We start from the raw sequence: 16318 nt of genomic DNA on the forward strand, positions 1-16318 counted from the left end.
ATAAGAAGAAGTGAAAATTCAATTGTGGGGTAAACATTTCGGCTCTATCTGGAAGGGAAAATGTCTGTTTCCATTAAGAGATCCCAGTTTCAAAGGCTTCATCTGAGCCATAAGCCATCATTCTCTACTTGGAAGGCAGAGGAATACATTCTGACGCAGGATGGAAACTTAATAGCTTGGCAACTCACAAAGATTCTTTATTTTCAAAAGCTATGGCAAGAATTGGATTGGCAAACAACAATCATGCGTGTGTGTATGTGCATGGACTTGCATGTTTTTCCATTTTAGGACAAAAGTAAATAACGTTGATGTGAAAGTGGTATGGAATTTTGGATTTCCCAATGTGATATGTCAAAGTGTGGCTGACTTCAGAGTAAGGGACATGGAAAATAATTGAAAGGTAAAAAGCAAGAAATATGTGCAGTGAGTTTCTGGGAGTAGCAGCTTTTGATTTTTTTTGGTTGCCTTTCTAGCATTTCATCCCTTTGCTCCTTGCTCACAGAACCCCCACTCTGGACCAAGCATCACGCCCCTCTCCACAAAGTCATCTGCTTCACATCACAAGCATGGAGTTCCCATTGCCAGTGATTGCTGTTGAATGGGCGTGGACCTCACTTTTGATTAGACACTGATGTATGGAAAAAGGACTATTGGGAGGTTCGTGGGAAAGACCCCTTCATTTACTTCATGATGCAGCCTCTTGTTTTGCTGGAAAGTGTCAGGGCTGAAATGACTCAGACTGCTTATGACCCTGAGAAGAGCTAGCCTGGGGTTAGTACATCAGAAAAGTAAAGGGACCCTTATGAATAAAAGCATAGAGGTCTTCAAAATATTGTTAAGTGGCTGACTAGCCAGCTCTGGAATTGCCCTCTCTCTCTCTGGGTTTCTTTGCATGATCTATAAACACCCCTGTTGTTGACTAAGGTCAGTTTGAGTTGGAGGTTTATACAGTTGGCCACCAGTGTTATCCTAGCCTATTCAGTATCCATCTATGCTCAAAATGTGGTGCTGACATTGCCATGGCTTTGAAATGCCACTGAATTAAAATGAGATAAATGGGCCGAGTTGGTGCCAGGTAAAGCAACGATCACAAATCACAGTTGAATGACTTGCCAAATGGAATAAAGGAATTCTCTGTCCTAGGGATCATGCTAAGTGCTTGAGTTAGAGATTCACTTTCTACTCTTAAGGAGCACAAGATCTAGAATTCCCATAATTTCAAGTATATTACATTGCCTTTTCACAAGCAGTAAAGTATACACATATTGATCCAAGCCTTAATTCTCCCATGAAAGACCTCTGCCTCTTTGTGTCACAAACTGCTTATTTGCAATGATGTACTTGCTTGCATATATATTTTTCTCAACCCATCTGAAGTAAAAATGAATGTTTTAGAGTACTACATCTTGGCTCAATTAGGACCTGCTAAATGGATTATTGTTTTCCATAAAACACCTGTTACATTGGCATGACGCCAGTGGCTTTAGGAGATATACAATTTGAAAAGAGAGCCCTTGTCTTTAAAAGGCCTATAATTTAAGAGAAAAGACAGATAGTTGCCATATAATTCAATTTGTATCCTATCAACATTGCAAATGAGAAACCCACATGGAGCAGAAGGGGGTGGGGGAAGCATTTCTGGTTGGTGCCATCAGATAAGATGCCTTGAAAATATAGAATTTAAATGATACCTTGAAAGCATAGGCTATTGATAAGCAGTGGGAGTCCGAAACATGAGCACAGTAGGTAGAAAAAACTGGCATCACCCCAGGGTGTCCCAAAAAATCCCTTGAAGCATATTCACTGATGGGCTGATCAAATGTTGAAATGACCCAGAAATGGGAGTGGGTGTCTGAAATATTTAGATGACAGAAGCCAGACTCCAAAATATCTTGACAGGCTGGAACCATAGACTGAATCTAACATGACAAAAATGAACTGGGCTAAATGTACCATTTTGCATCAGATTATTAAAGAGAAAAATGTTCTCAATCTCAGCTGCTTATGTGAAAAAGACCTTGGGTGTTTTTCTACAATGGAACTCTATGAATCAACAGTGTCATTGCCAAAAAAGCTGAGGCATGCTTAGGTCATGTTTCTCTCTAAAAATATAGGATGCTGTATCTTTCTGTTTAGCAGTGATCATAACATACTGTATTTGTGCTCTACTGCTGCCATAACAAATGATCACCAATGCAGCGGCTTAAAGAGGATAAACTTATTTTCTTACAGTTCTAGAGATTCCAAGCCCAGGAGAGGTCTCAGTGGACTGAAATCCAGGCATTGGCAGCCTGCATTATTTCCTGGAGGCGCTGTGGGAGAATCATTTGCTGCTCATTCTGATTGTTGGTGGAATTCTGTTCTTTGGGTTTCCAGGACACAGGTCCCCAGTTTCATCCTGACTTTAAGCTGAGGGCCAGGCTTGGATTCTAAAAGGCGTCACACTGCTTGGATCATGCCTCCTTCTTCCAGCTTCAAAGCCAGCAATGGAAGCCTGAGTCCTTCTCGTATCACATTGCTCTCTCTTTGCCACCAGAAAAGTCTTTTTTTTTTTTTCTTCTTTTGAAGAAACATGTGATCAGATTGCGTTCTCTTGGGTAACCATGGACAACTGCCTCATTTCAAGGCCTGCAATCTTAATCACATCTGAAAGTTTCCCAGGTTCCCAGGGTGAGGGTGTCAATATTCTGCCTACTACAAGTTGTCCTCTACGTGAACTGCTCGACACGGGGTTGGGTGCCACCCTCATGGCCAGACATTGATAAACTGAGGCAGATCCAGGTGACAGTGACTGAGGTGGTCAGAAAATGCAACTCTGAATCATGTAAGGAGTGTTTGAGTGAAGTGGGAATATTTCCCCTGGATATTTGAGAGTAAGAGAAACAAAAGAGCTATTTCAAATTATCTGAAAGCCTGAGTGTCATGGAATATGGATCAGAACAGATTTTAGCTCAATGTGGGGAAGGTGATCATTAGTTTCAAAACTAATCCCCCCCCAAAAAAAAAAATTAAAAAAAAATAAAAGCAAGAAAAAAAATCCCAAAACTAATTCCAATGAACCATGCCTCTTGGCATACCTGTCTTCATGTGGTTCCCGCCCACACTGAACGTGGGCTGGCCCAGGGCTTGCTTTAATGAATGAAATGCAGCAGAAATGCTGATACAAGACTTCTTGTGTTGAACCATGTGCTCAGTTAATGGTATATGTGTGCACATGTGTGTCTGTACACATGTGCCTGCATATGTGTGTACACGTGTAAGCACATTTTAAGTTTCTCATCATGTAAACTAGTTAGTTTTATTTTGTTTTTGATTGCAAAGAAACAAGCAAACAAACAGCAATCAAAAAAACCATAAGCCGGCACTGTGGCTCACTAAGCTAATCCTCTGCCTGCAGCACCGGCACCCCAGGTTCTAGTCCTGGTTGGGGTGCTGGATTCTGTCCTGGCTGCTCCTCTTCCAGTCCTGCTCTCTGCTGTGGCCCAGGAAGGCAGTGGAGGATGGCCCAAGTGCTTGGGTCCTGCACTCGTGTGGGAGACCAGGAGGAGGCACCTGGCTCCTGGCTTCCAATTGGCGCAGCGTGCCGGCTGTAGCGGCCATTTGTGGGGGTGAACCAATGGAAAAGGAAGACCTTTCTCTCTGTCTCTTTCTCACTGTCTAACTCTGCCTGTCAAACAAACAAACAAACAAACAAAAAAACCACAAAACAACAACAACAACAACAACAACAAAACCATAAACTTTCACAAACATTTCAGCTTCCTGCAAACATCAGGCTTGATTTAGTGTGTTTTTATAGACATATGCTTTGTATAGTTCCTTTTCTAATTTGGTGATTTCCTTGATAACTAAATGTGTGGAATACTTAGTCATTTGCTGTCATAATTCATCTATCTTTAAAAAATAAAAAAGTAAAACATTCAAACTGGCCCAGAGGACAGTAATTAAAAACAGATGGTTTAAATGATCTGCTTGAAAAAAGTGAAAATACACAAGACAGCAAAAGTGAACCAGAGAAACCAGAAACTCCCTAAAGGTTTTGATGGACACAGTGTTGACACCAAGGACATAGTATTGAATTTGAAGGCAAAGCTGATAGCACTTCCCCCAAACAGAGGTAGCAATGACAATGAGAATAAGCAAATGCAAACCCATTTGCAGCTGAGGTTGTCATTATTATAGCAATTCAAATGATTTTAAACCTGGTGTTTCTTTCTCTAAAATAACTATAGGAAATTATATAAATTATAAAATTATATAAATTATAAAAATTATAAGCTCTGCAGTGACATTTTAAAAATGCAGTTTTGAGTACGAATTTCCAAAGTTTCTGATATCTACAAAAATACATTTTATTACAAAAATATAGCAATGACTATTTTGGGAGAGTGCTTCCCATGTGCTAGACTCATATAGAGTCATTGTATGCATTGCATCTTTTTAAAGTTGATTGCAGTCCTCTAAGTTAGATACTGTTATTTTCTTTATTTTACAAATAAACAAATCACCACTGAAGCACATTTTTGTTCTTATTTTCACTGACAATTTAAAAAGCGCAGGTATTTATGGGTTGCAATATGATGTTTTGGTGCACACATACATGGTGGAATGGTAGATCAAGCCAATTAATATATTCATTACTTCACAAACTTAACTTTTCATGACATTGTTGTCTAATTATAATTATAGAGGGATTACTAAAGACCAGTTCCAGAATATTCTTGCTCTGGAAAGCTCAAATAATTTTTTAAGATGCTGAAATTAAGTGCTTACTTGCACTGTGACAAGTTAGAGTCTAGTTTCAAGAGAAGAAATTTTAAGTTGGAAAAGTATTAAATAACACTACTAAATACACTAAGAAGACATCTTGGATAACTGCATGAGAAAACAAGTCTTTTCCTACAACATTCAAGTAGTGATGGATTTTAGTGATTTGAGTATTTCATTTAGTTGTTTGGTATTGGTTTATTTGTAATATGTATTGTGTGTGTGTGAACAAATGAAGATAAATCTGTTGTGTGGGAAAGTCCTGTGAAAACTGTAATAGGAAGAAAAGGACAGTGCTCTGTTATTTAAACACACTGCCCATCAATCTTCAAAATCATCCTCGAAGATCTGAGGTATTATGTCATCTCTACTTTATGCAATCAATATACTATCAGAACCTGCTCCAGATGCAGTCAGATCAATCCTCAATTTCATCTGTTCCTGACAAGCATCCTACAAGATGGGGTATCAGGTGTATACATAAATAAAATCAATTCTGAGAGGCTAAGTCTTGTGTTCAAGTTCTTGCAGGTAGCATGAGGTGGAGCTGGCATTATCATTCGCATTTTCCTGATTTTGCACATGGCACTGCATCTGTCAACCTGGAAGTAAGGGTGGCAGCAGGAAAGCAAACATGGGCATCACGTTGCCCTCAGGACTCTAGAACTTGAGGGATTCCAGTTATGAAAAGCTGCTGATCTGTATCTTTCAAAACAGAGACAGGGCCTGAAGCAGGCTCAAATCACAGCTCTTCCATCATTTTCATGGTGAGTAAAATGAAGTATTAAATAAGACAACCTCTTAGAATTTTATATATGAAGGAATAAGTGTGTTGGGGTGGAGATTTTTCCAAATGGCTTATAAAAATTTACACAGCCAACAAGAAAAAGAAGCAATATGAAAGTAAATAATGGCCTGCGTCACGGCTTACTAGGCTAATCCTCTGCCTTGCAGCGCCGGCACACCAGGTTCTAGTCCCAGTTGGGGCACCGGATTCTGTCCTGGTTGCCCCTCTTCCAGGCCAGCTCTCTGCTGTGGCCAGGGGTGCAGTGGAGGATGGCCCAAGTACTTGGGCCCTGCACCCCATGGGAGACCAGGATAAGTACCTGGCTCCTGCCATCAGATCAGCGCGGTGCGCCAGCCACAGCGCACCGGCCGTGGCGGCCGTTGGAGGGTGAACCAACGGCAAAGGAAGACCTTTCTCTTTGTCTCTCTCTCTCACTGTCCACTCTGCCTGTAAAAAAAAAAAAATTAAGTAAATACTAGGGTCATTTTCTTAATCTCCTCCAATTCCACTTTTGGAAACTCCAAAGTGTCTTTTATAAAGATGATAATCACAATGTTTATTTCCAGTTGCTAGACATCTTGGCTATATCCATTCAATAAAATAATATGCAACATTCAGAACTCTGTTTATGGGAATGCCCAAGTTGTATTTCTCAGCAAAAAAAAGTATAAAATATAATCAATATACATAAAAAGAATGATAAAAATTAAATAAAGTTTCATATAAAATATAAAGCCCATGTATAATACCTACTCGCTGATGAAATAATTAGCATTATTATGTATTCCACCAACCATTTTTCTTTCTACTTTTCAATATGTCACCTCATCAACTCATTAAGTCTTAAGCAAGAGTGCTGCAAAATATCAAAAGTGTTCACCTTGCTATCGTTTAGATATTGTGGACATAAATGGTTCACCACGTTCTTCTTTGCCCTCAGCTTTTTGTTGATGTCTGATTTCCATGAAGACAATGGGCCATGTCTCATCTTGGTTGCTGCTACTCTTCACCATTGCAAAACAGATGATTAAGCCAAGCGTATTTTCACTGACATTCCACCAAGCCATCATCTTTAGAATTCCCAATCAGGGTTGAATTCTCTAACGTAGAGAGATGTCTCTCCTTCAGCTTCTTCTGGCTCATTCTTTCTCTCTAGATCAAAGGCTCAAAAGGAGCAACATCTGAGGCAGAAACTCTGGCAGCCTACTCATGGGCCCATGTAGTTACACAACAAACTGAATGGGTTGGAGATCATCCCAGCAATGGTTTGCTCCTCAGTAACTATAAGATATCTCTTTATGCTCTCTTTGCTGTATCTGAGAGCCTAACTACTCAAAGTTTACAGCATAGACAAACAGCTTCAGCATGAGTTGGGAGCTTGTTGGTAATGCAAAACTTCAGACCCCACTCCAGACCCACTGCATCAGATTCCATAATTCCTATATACCTTGGTATTTGATACATACTATCTTACACTGTCTTTTCCTTGCATTTGGGGGGGGGGGCAGAATACATTTCAAAATTGGATTATAGACAAACTCTCTTTATAATTCTCACTACCTATAAGCTATGTCATTCTGATTCAAATAGTGAATCTGTTTTTACATCAGTTGGGGGTCATTTTACCTGTAAGGAGCAGGGGCAGAAATCTATGGGTACACACCACAGTCTGGAACTGAGTGTGTAGCCTTAGACAAGCAACTTTCTTAACATCTATAAGATCCATTTTCAGAAGTGAGAGAAGTGAAGATAATTTGAAAAATAAGGCTCTGGAGTTTTATCATTCTGCTCCAGGACAAAGCTCCAATCAAGGACTGCTAGTATGTAATAAGTTAAAGAGCCACCTGAACTACATCTTTCTCCTTGGTGCACTTTAGCTACTTACCTTCCACTACAAACTGTATGAATAGATGAGTTCACTCAACATCCACTATGTCCTCAGCAATTGGTGAGCCCTAATGAGGACATTGAATAAAGTTAAGAAAACTAGAGGTGCTACCTCAGCAGTTAGACATTGTTCTTCTCTTTCTCACTGATATTCTACTTCTTTCTACTTTGACTTTGTCTTTCCCATCATGGGGACATATAACGGGAAGTGCTGCCTTGTTCAGGATACATTGATTTTTATATAACTAGACATCCTATACCCTCAAAGCTTGACTCAGGAACCCACTTAACTCTTCTAGTGACAGCAGACACCTGGTGGAAGCAGGAATGAGGAGGAGCCCAGGGGGTGGGCTCTAGGAGATCCCAAGTCTGAGCATCTCTGAATAACATGGAGAGCTGATGGCGTCCAGTGCTGCCTCCCAAGGGAGGGCTTTGGTTTCATTCTGTTCTTCATTTTTACCTTTATAGGTTTTTAATTGGCTGGTTATCTAAGTCTGTACATTTATATTTAATCACCTAACCTATTCAACTCTCTAGGGTCTGAATATAGCCACTAACCCTGATTCAGTGAAAGCTAAATGTAACATTGAAAGGGGAAAGATGTTCTCTTTGAGAGCCGATTTAAGAAACAAAGATATACACATGTATATATCTACCTATGCCCATGCATGTGCATTTCTTTCTTTGTCTCTCTCTCTGTATCTCTCTCTGTCTCTCTCCCTCCATCTCTCTCTCTCTCTCTCACACACACACACACACTCACACAAGTCCCTATTTGGAGGAATGTTTATTCATACTATTGTGTATCTGTCTCTCTGCCTTCAGAGCCTACCTTCTCCTTCCACTAATCTTACAGGAGCTGCTGTCAGAATTCCTGGTGAGTGGAAATGATTCCAGAGATGATGTTTTTCAAACAATTCATTGGAACTGGGGTCTCCTTTTGAAATCATTTATTTAGGTCTTTTAATAAAGAAAAGTCTTCTAATGAAATGACCACTAAGCTGAGATTATTCTCAAAAGAAGAAGAGAAAAACAAGCAAAATTTGGAGTATATTTTGTTCTAATTGTTTTATATGTCATACCTCATTTAATTATAACTGACTTAAGAATTAGCTACCATTCTTAGGATTTCACACATAGCAGAATAGACTGAAATCAAGTGTTTTGGTAATGGACAGCCTTATGTGGACACTGCCTAGGAACATGTCCAGAGATAAGGATGGTAGTTGTCTGGCTCCAAAGGAGCATGTTCAAACTGGTCTTTAGGAATCTCACTTATCAAGGAATTTTGGAAAGTTCTTTCTTGTTTTCTTATAAGATCATGATTACAAGTTTGTCCAGTTCTCTTCAACTCATTTTGTGTTTCTAGCATGGGTTCTGGAGGATTATAATTCTTTGTCATACAGGTAGGACACAAAGAAAGGAGCCAAGAGTGGGTCACTTAACTTGGACATTTGTTCTTCCTGCTGTTGATCAAATGATGTGGCTTCCTTGTATCATTTGATGAAGATCTGGGTCTAGGACACAGGTTTCTACTGTGGAGACTGAGATTCATCCCATTGTCCCATATTCCAGCTTCTTTGTTAGAATCAAGATAGTTGCAGCTAATGGAATAATGGGGATGTCAATAGCAATTGTATCACAATACTGTACCTGTTGAATCTGTGAGCATTGGATGAGAAGTCTGGAATGGAAACAGCACTAAGTGCACTAGAAGAGTAGTATCAGAGAAAAATATGATGAACAATCTTGTGATATTTGAGAAGAGGATTGAGAGTAAAAAGACCTGGGTATGAGTCCTATAGTCCAGAAATACAGCCAGGTCACTTTGCCTCTTGGGGTTTCAGTTTTCACAGGAAAATGCAACATGGAGAGGGCTGCAACTGATGATTGCTACTGTCCCTTCCTGCTCTGAAATTCTGTTCTCTGTAGCTGTGCAGAAAGAGGCAGTTAAACATTGGACCCTTTCCCCCAGAAGAGGCTGTGGGTATTTTGCTTGTTAAAGCGATTAGCCATCCATTTTCAGGGATAGCTGTCCAATAAGGGAGGGACAGAAAGGCCCAACAAAATTTTAGCTTTGATTTGCTTTATGAAGTGCGTATCCAATTCCCTGGAAAGTTAACCAAGCACATCTTCTCATGTGTTTTAGGAATCCAGGCATTTGGCTGAGACAGAGAGCAAATGCCTCTTACTAATGTGTGACAAATCCATATGGAGAACAACACTGCTTCTTCTTTCCCACAGGGCACAGCCAAACAACGAGTAACGGTGGCTTTTCTGGCCTTGAGCTGGTTCCGTGGATCAGGTGGGTGGTTGATTTCACAGGCTAGTAACAATCCAGTGTTTCTCTCCTTCAAAGATGGGAAGGGCAAGGAATTCTTCTGTAAAGACCCAGAGCTGTCGGCAACGTCTGAGACCTGCGTCATTCATTGGCTCTTGTGCTAGGATGAATGGAGGTTGAACTACAGTGAGAAAGAAAGAAAGGAAATCTCAATGCAACTTGGATCCTAGATCTGAACTTTCCTTAAAGCCGGAGATCTTGGAAGTTTGGGTCTTGTAAGGAGGAATCAACTTCTCTCCCGACCCCAAGAAAGCCCTCCAACTGTTCCCAATGCTGTCTCAATGCAATAAATCTGATGGGGCATCTGAGCAAGAGAGAGACACAGGGGAGCAGGTCTTTAGCCTGCACTCACACTACAGGTACAAAGGGTTAAGAATCAATGGCTTCTAGCTTTACCCAGGTTTTGGTCTTTGGCAAGTCTTGGGTGTTAACCACTTCCCCTTTAAGGTTTGTGGTACAAACCAAGAAGCAGAGATTACACTGACAAAATATGAAAAATAAGTAAAACCAACAGCAGCAACAAAAATCCAAATCAATCTGTCCTTCTGAAGTCATTCCACCTCTTCAGAAGAGTGAGAATTATACTGGTAAGAATAAAAGTCACCTCCTCTGCCTTCCAGTTTAAGCTGATCGGAACTCAAGTGGGGTGGTGATTTTCAGTGTTCCTGCGACTTGGAGCTACAGAAAAAAAGGTCTTATTTTTCATTAAAAATCTTCTCAAATTAAGTTTATAGACTCTTCTTTTTTCTCTATTATGAATAGTAACTGCTTCAATAAATAAGTATTAATACATCCATCATATGTAACATAACCATAATTAAGCAAGTATACATATTTTTCTTCAATGTGCAGTTTTTCATCATACATAATTGGGCATAAATATAAAAGGCTTGCTAGAAGTTTAAAGCAGTTAGGTGATAGAGTATCAGACTTGGGTGATAGTACCAACAGGTCTATTATAATCTAGAAAATCAGAATCAGGTAAGTTAATGAAGATGGGTTGGTACACACACGCACCCATTAGCTCCCATGCCCCCAAACACATTTTGATTGCCTAGGAATGGTGATGGTAGGAAGGTACTTGCAGTGTCTTGGAAGGTGTAATGTTGACATTAGTGAGGATTTCTTAATGATGGCGATTATTTAACTGACTAGTCGAAGGAAGCTGTGTTCTCTCTTGGATATATTTGTGGGCTCTATAAATTCTAAAACTTCAATATTTTTTCAAGGATAACTTAGATAATGTGCTCCTCTGTAAAGCTTGCATGTCAAAAATTAATCCACCCTTGCTTGACTATTTCAAGGGATGGGAAACTTCTCCTCAGACTTGTCCCGAGTTGTATAATTACAATAACTTCAAAGTTTCTTCCTATATTAAGTCAATATCTACAACCTTCATATGTATTCCTTTGAACCCATGTAAGATACTTGATTTGTTCCTGTGCCAAATCTTCAAATTTCTGAGTTCACTTTGTATATACCTCATAATTCTCTTGCTTTCAGGTTAAACATACCAAATTGTTTGAAACCATGTCATGGGAGAAATAGTTGGATGAAAGAATAAGAGTGAAAAGATGAACTGGAAGGTATTACCAAGTTGAAGAGGTTTGAATAGATGTTGGTTTGCCATATAATGTATATGCACATTGTCTAACTTCTGAAGGTTCCTATTAAATTCCAAGATCTTAAAGTAGTCTTCACACTCCAGAGAGTTCTAATAAGAACTCAGAGTAAAATGGGGCTATCCTCACTTAGGTGGAGGAGGAGGGTATAACTGATAGGAGGAAGGTAAAGGAATAATTTCACAAGGGTCTTCTCAAATCTATGTTTCCACACAAATAGTTCTAATTCTACAAAGGAGCTCTAGACTTAGTTGGAAGGCCACAAGAGGGCACTAGACTACTACATGGACCTAGTTCTATTCAGCACCCAGAGCACAAAGCAAGGGTCAGTATTGGCATTATACAGGCTCTGATAATAGTAGATGACCACAACAGTTGTATGTCCTAAATCTGTGTCTGAGACACAATATCTAATCATGGATGATGTACAAAGTTATTGGCTATAAAATACATATACAAATGCTAAGCTTGGGTTTTATTAAGTGTGGTAGAATTCATAAGTGAGTTGGAAAAAAAGAAAAGAAAAGTGAGTTCCACCCTGAAGCTCTAAGAAAAGGTAAGATGGCTCTTCAGGCTATGAATGCTGCAAACAACAGGACAATGTGGTGATAGTCAGAACAGCAGGAGTTAGACAGATGGGAGCCTTTTACATCTGCATTCGGAAAGCCCGACCTCTGATGAGGCTCAGTTGGCCAGGAGCTTCTGCACAGAGAAGAGATTTACATTGGGCAACACCCAAGGCATTCGCTCTCTCAGCTCCGAAGTGCTGCTTACCTCGCAGGGTTTCAGGAAAACTAATCTTAGTCTAATTAAAGCACCCTTGCAACTCTCACAAACACAGACGAGACTACACAATCACACTATTTGAAAAAGGGAAAATTCTGTCAATTAGGTTATGGGTTAATCTGACTGAAATCACCAAATAGACTATTTGGGTTAATTAAGTGTCGAGGCAATTCCAAAGCAATCAATCAAGTTAATTCGGCCAAGTGTGAATCAACACAGGGAGAAATAATCGGTCAAGAAAGTTGCTTGGGATCATAGACATCAAACTCTAGACTGAAAGTTTGGATTTTTTGCTTTTCAACTGATATGTTTAATATTAAAGAGAAACTGATTCCTTTGGTGTCACAACTATGCGTGGACTTTATTTTTCCATGAAGATACATACAGATAGATAAGTAGATGATATAGACATAAAGATGATAGAGTAATTCAGACTGAGCATTGTAGAGATGAGTTGTTGACTGGTCAAGCTATTGGTTCTTGCTGAAGCAAGGTAGGAGACATTGATTTTTCTGAGGGAAAGTTTAGCTCTTTAGAGTCAGTGCCTACCTGGGTGGTTTCTGCACAGCATGTTGAAATCATTAAAACAGATGCTCCCCTCATCCTAGTTTCTTATTAATTTACCTACTTCTAAGTTCTGGATCCATGGCCTCAAGGTTTTCTTTTTCTTCTTCCGACTGTAAATATTACACAGTCATGGAACTTCACGAGAAGCGTTGATAGGTATTTACATTGTGTCACCTACATTTCTGTCCTTGTCAGACCCTTCCTAATTTCGATTTTATCGCTTGCATTATCCTTTTAACATTTGGCCCGGGCATCGCTGTGTGGCTCTGTCCCTCTGTTATAGTTACAGCTGTCATGGTTATCCCAGCCATTATCTCTTGCATTTCCTGGAATTGATCTATTTATGACATTGACTCAGTTTTTAGGCCCTTTTTAATGTCAGATATGCTGACTGTTACAGATATTTTGGCTACTTAACTTGGCTTTGAGCAGTTTTCTTGCTAGTTTTTTTACTTTTTAAGTGACCTTTTTTTCACTTATCATTGTGTATTTCTCTCTAAGTCCTGGCCCCAAATTTCTCTGAATTTTCTATTTCTTGACTCTTGCACCTTAACACTATGCTTTAAGTTCTCTCCCAGCTCCCCCTGTTCTGATTTCAGAGTTCTACCCTTAATGTCTAAACCCAACCCATGCTGACAGCATCCATCCTCTTCTAAGCCTCCAGCTCCCTCTCCCCCAGCACAGAGGAGGTGAATTCAACAGAGAGGAACCCAGGACTTTCTCTCCACATTCCTCCCTCCACCCCCTGGCCAGACTTTGAAGCTGCCATTCTGGCCCATCTTCCCTGTTACCAAACACACGCTTTTTAAAATTAGGAAATGAAAATGATAGCTCTCTGCTCCTAGCCAGGAGCTCATCTACTGTGCTCCAGGAAAAAGATGATTAATAGAGCAAAGGCTTTATGCCTGAGCCAGGGGATGGCAGCTTGTGGGGAATAAGTGAGACACAGCAGTCAGCCACAGCCTGGGATCAGGTGAACTGACTGTGGCATTGGGCCCACCAGAGGTCCTCAAAGTTAGCCAGTGGCCCTGGCAGAAAGTGTGCCCCAATAAGCACCAGATGTGCACCCAAAGGAATATAGCATGCTTTAATTCTTTGCTTTATACTCAGAGAAGCAATCTAGACAAACTTGGCCCCTAGGAACTTGCTGGCAGCTGGAATATTCAGACTGGTTGTCCAGACCACCTACATTATGTGGATAGGGGCTAAAGTTTCCCTTCACTGAGTGCCAGGTAGCCTCCTTCCAAAGTCCTTTTTGGGTTTGAAGTCCTGTGTGTAGTAATCCTTCATCAGACAGGGAAAACAATTAAAAAAAGAAAAATGTAGGGAATGTGGGTCCTGCTCTGGCAAAGTAGGAAACTTGTGTATGATCTGGGCTGAGCAGTGGTTTGCTCAATGTTGAAATTAACCTGATTGCAGGAAATACTCAAAAATCACATGCATATGGTTTTGTTTCATCTGAGATCTGGAGTGCCAAAGCCCTAGAGCACTGGCCCTCGGGCTACTCTAGGTTAATGCTAGTGGTCACTCAAGCGAGCCTCAGCCTTGATTCACCTCTGCCTGCCAAACTCTGATGCAGCTGCCCCCAGCACAAATGCTACTTCTCCATGGGGTCTCCCCTCGGTCCCCTCTGGATTCTGTTTCTCTAGCACTTGGTGTGGCTCCTTCTGCCCAAAGGGACAAGTTTTCTCCCTACCATCTAGGTTCATTTATCTTCCTTAATTGATTGGTATTTCTCCTTCCACCAGTGAATTCTGAAAAAATAAATAAATGAAACAAAATGAATTTGCAAAATGAAACCTACCCTTTGAGCTCTTCTCTCAGAAAGCGGTTTCCCGAGGAAAGTGACAACACTGAAGCAATGATGCTCAGATTTGAGGAATGCCCTCAAATAAAATGGATCCCTTTAAAACACCTGATCTCATCAGATCCCTAGATGAGGTTCTTTCCTCTTAGTCACATGGAGATTTAAGGATTACACCCAGAGAGGTAAAATCAGTGAGCATATAAATGGGGAGATTGGAATCAAAGACCTGGACTTCATCTGTCCTTTCTCCCCACCACGTTGCCCCCCGGTGTGCCCCCAGCATCCCGAAGCACAAAGGTCTGGAGCAAGCACAAAGGGACTTCTATTTTCATCTCTCGCTTCTAACAAGATGAGGATCAGCAGGCAGGCAGACACACTTGGGAATAATGGCTCTGCTCTTTCAACCGGGCCCCCGCCCCCGGTGCCTTTATCCCCACTCGGGGTGACCTCCGCAGAACAAGCTCTCTCTGTAATGACCACTTCGTCAGCAGGAGCTGTGTATTTAGTAGCAGGAAATATAAGCTTTTGTGGTCAGTGTGACGTCACCCCACCCACTAAACAGGCCTTTATAATTTGACCACAAAAAGGCCTGAAAGGGATAGACACATACACACTGGGAAAAGAGGCGATAGGACTGGGGACAGTGTCTGTGCACTGAAAGGAGCATTGTACCTTCCAAATGTTTCCCGAAAGCCTGCCGTTTGGTCTGCTGTAGACAAAACATCTGGATGATATATGGTGTTTTCTCTTTGCAACTGAATGCCCTGGCTCATGCGCTTCCTCTCCCTCCTTCTCTCCCTCTCTCATTTTCTCCCTTCCATACCCCTTGCAGGCTTCTGTTTCCCTTCCCTGTTTTATTCTACCTAAACCTAAAAGATCCAAGTACATATTTTTAAGCTTTTGGTTGTTTCAAATATTCAGATACATGAGGAGCATGTGCACACACGGGTGCACACAGTTTTATTTTCCTTTTCCTGGGTATGCTTCATTGTTAGAGAGTAAGAGGCAGTGTCATACCTGCAGAGAAAGACAGAGGGGGAAATGCAGAGATGAATGTTTAAGATATATGTATATAACTAACATATTAACGTGACATCAAGATCTTCTTTCCACGAATGCCTTGTTTTTCTAATTTTGTGGAATAGAACTAAATGACCCAGTCCATTTTAGTGTTGTATTATGCAAATTCAAGATAATATTCCACTTGCATGTTTCACTTCACTTTTAATTTTAGGTGAAGAAAATACATGTTAGACATTGATACCAACATTCTTGTTAAGTACGAATAGGGAGAGAAGTTAGAGGTTGATAGATACAGACAAATAGACAAAAAAGCAAATAACCTAGGAAAGGACAGCATAATTAATCTGAAAGATATTGCCTATGACACAGGTGTATAAATGTTTTACTAGTTTTTCAGGTCTTTGAAGCTAGGAAGACTGTTAGGTAAGAAGAGGAGAGAGGAGAGAGAAGAAAGGAGAGAGGAGAGAGGAGAGGAGAACAGAGGAGAGCGGAGGGGAGGGGAGAGGAGAGGAGAGGAGAGGAGAGGAGAGGAGAGGGGAGGGGAGGAGAGGGGAGAGGAGAGGAGAGGGGAGGGGAGGGGAGGAGAAGGGAGGAGAGAGGAGGAGAGGAGAGGGGAGGGGAGGGGAGGAGAAGGGAGGGGAGGAGAAGGGAGGGGAGGAGAGGAGAGGGGAGGAGAGAGGAGGAGAGGAGAGGAGAGGGGAGGGGAGGGGAGGAGAAGGGAGGGAAGGAGA

Source organism: Oryctolagus cuniculus, chromosome 3 (assembly GCF_964237555.1).
Source record: "Oryctolagus cuniculus chromosome 3, mOryCun1.1, whole genome shotgun sequence".
NCBI lineage: Eukaryota > Metazoa > Chordata > Mammalia > Lagomorpha > Leporidae > Oryctolagus > Oryctolagus cuniculus.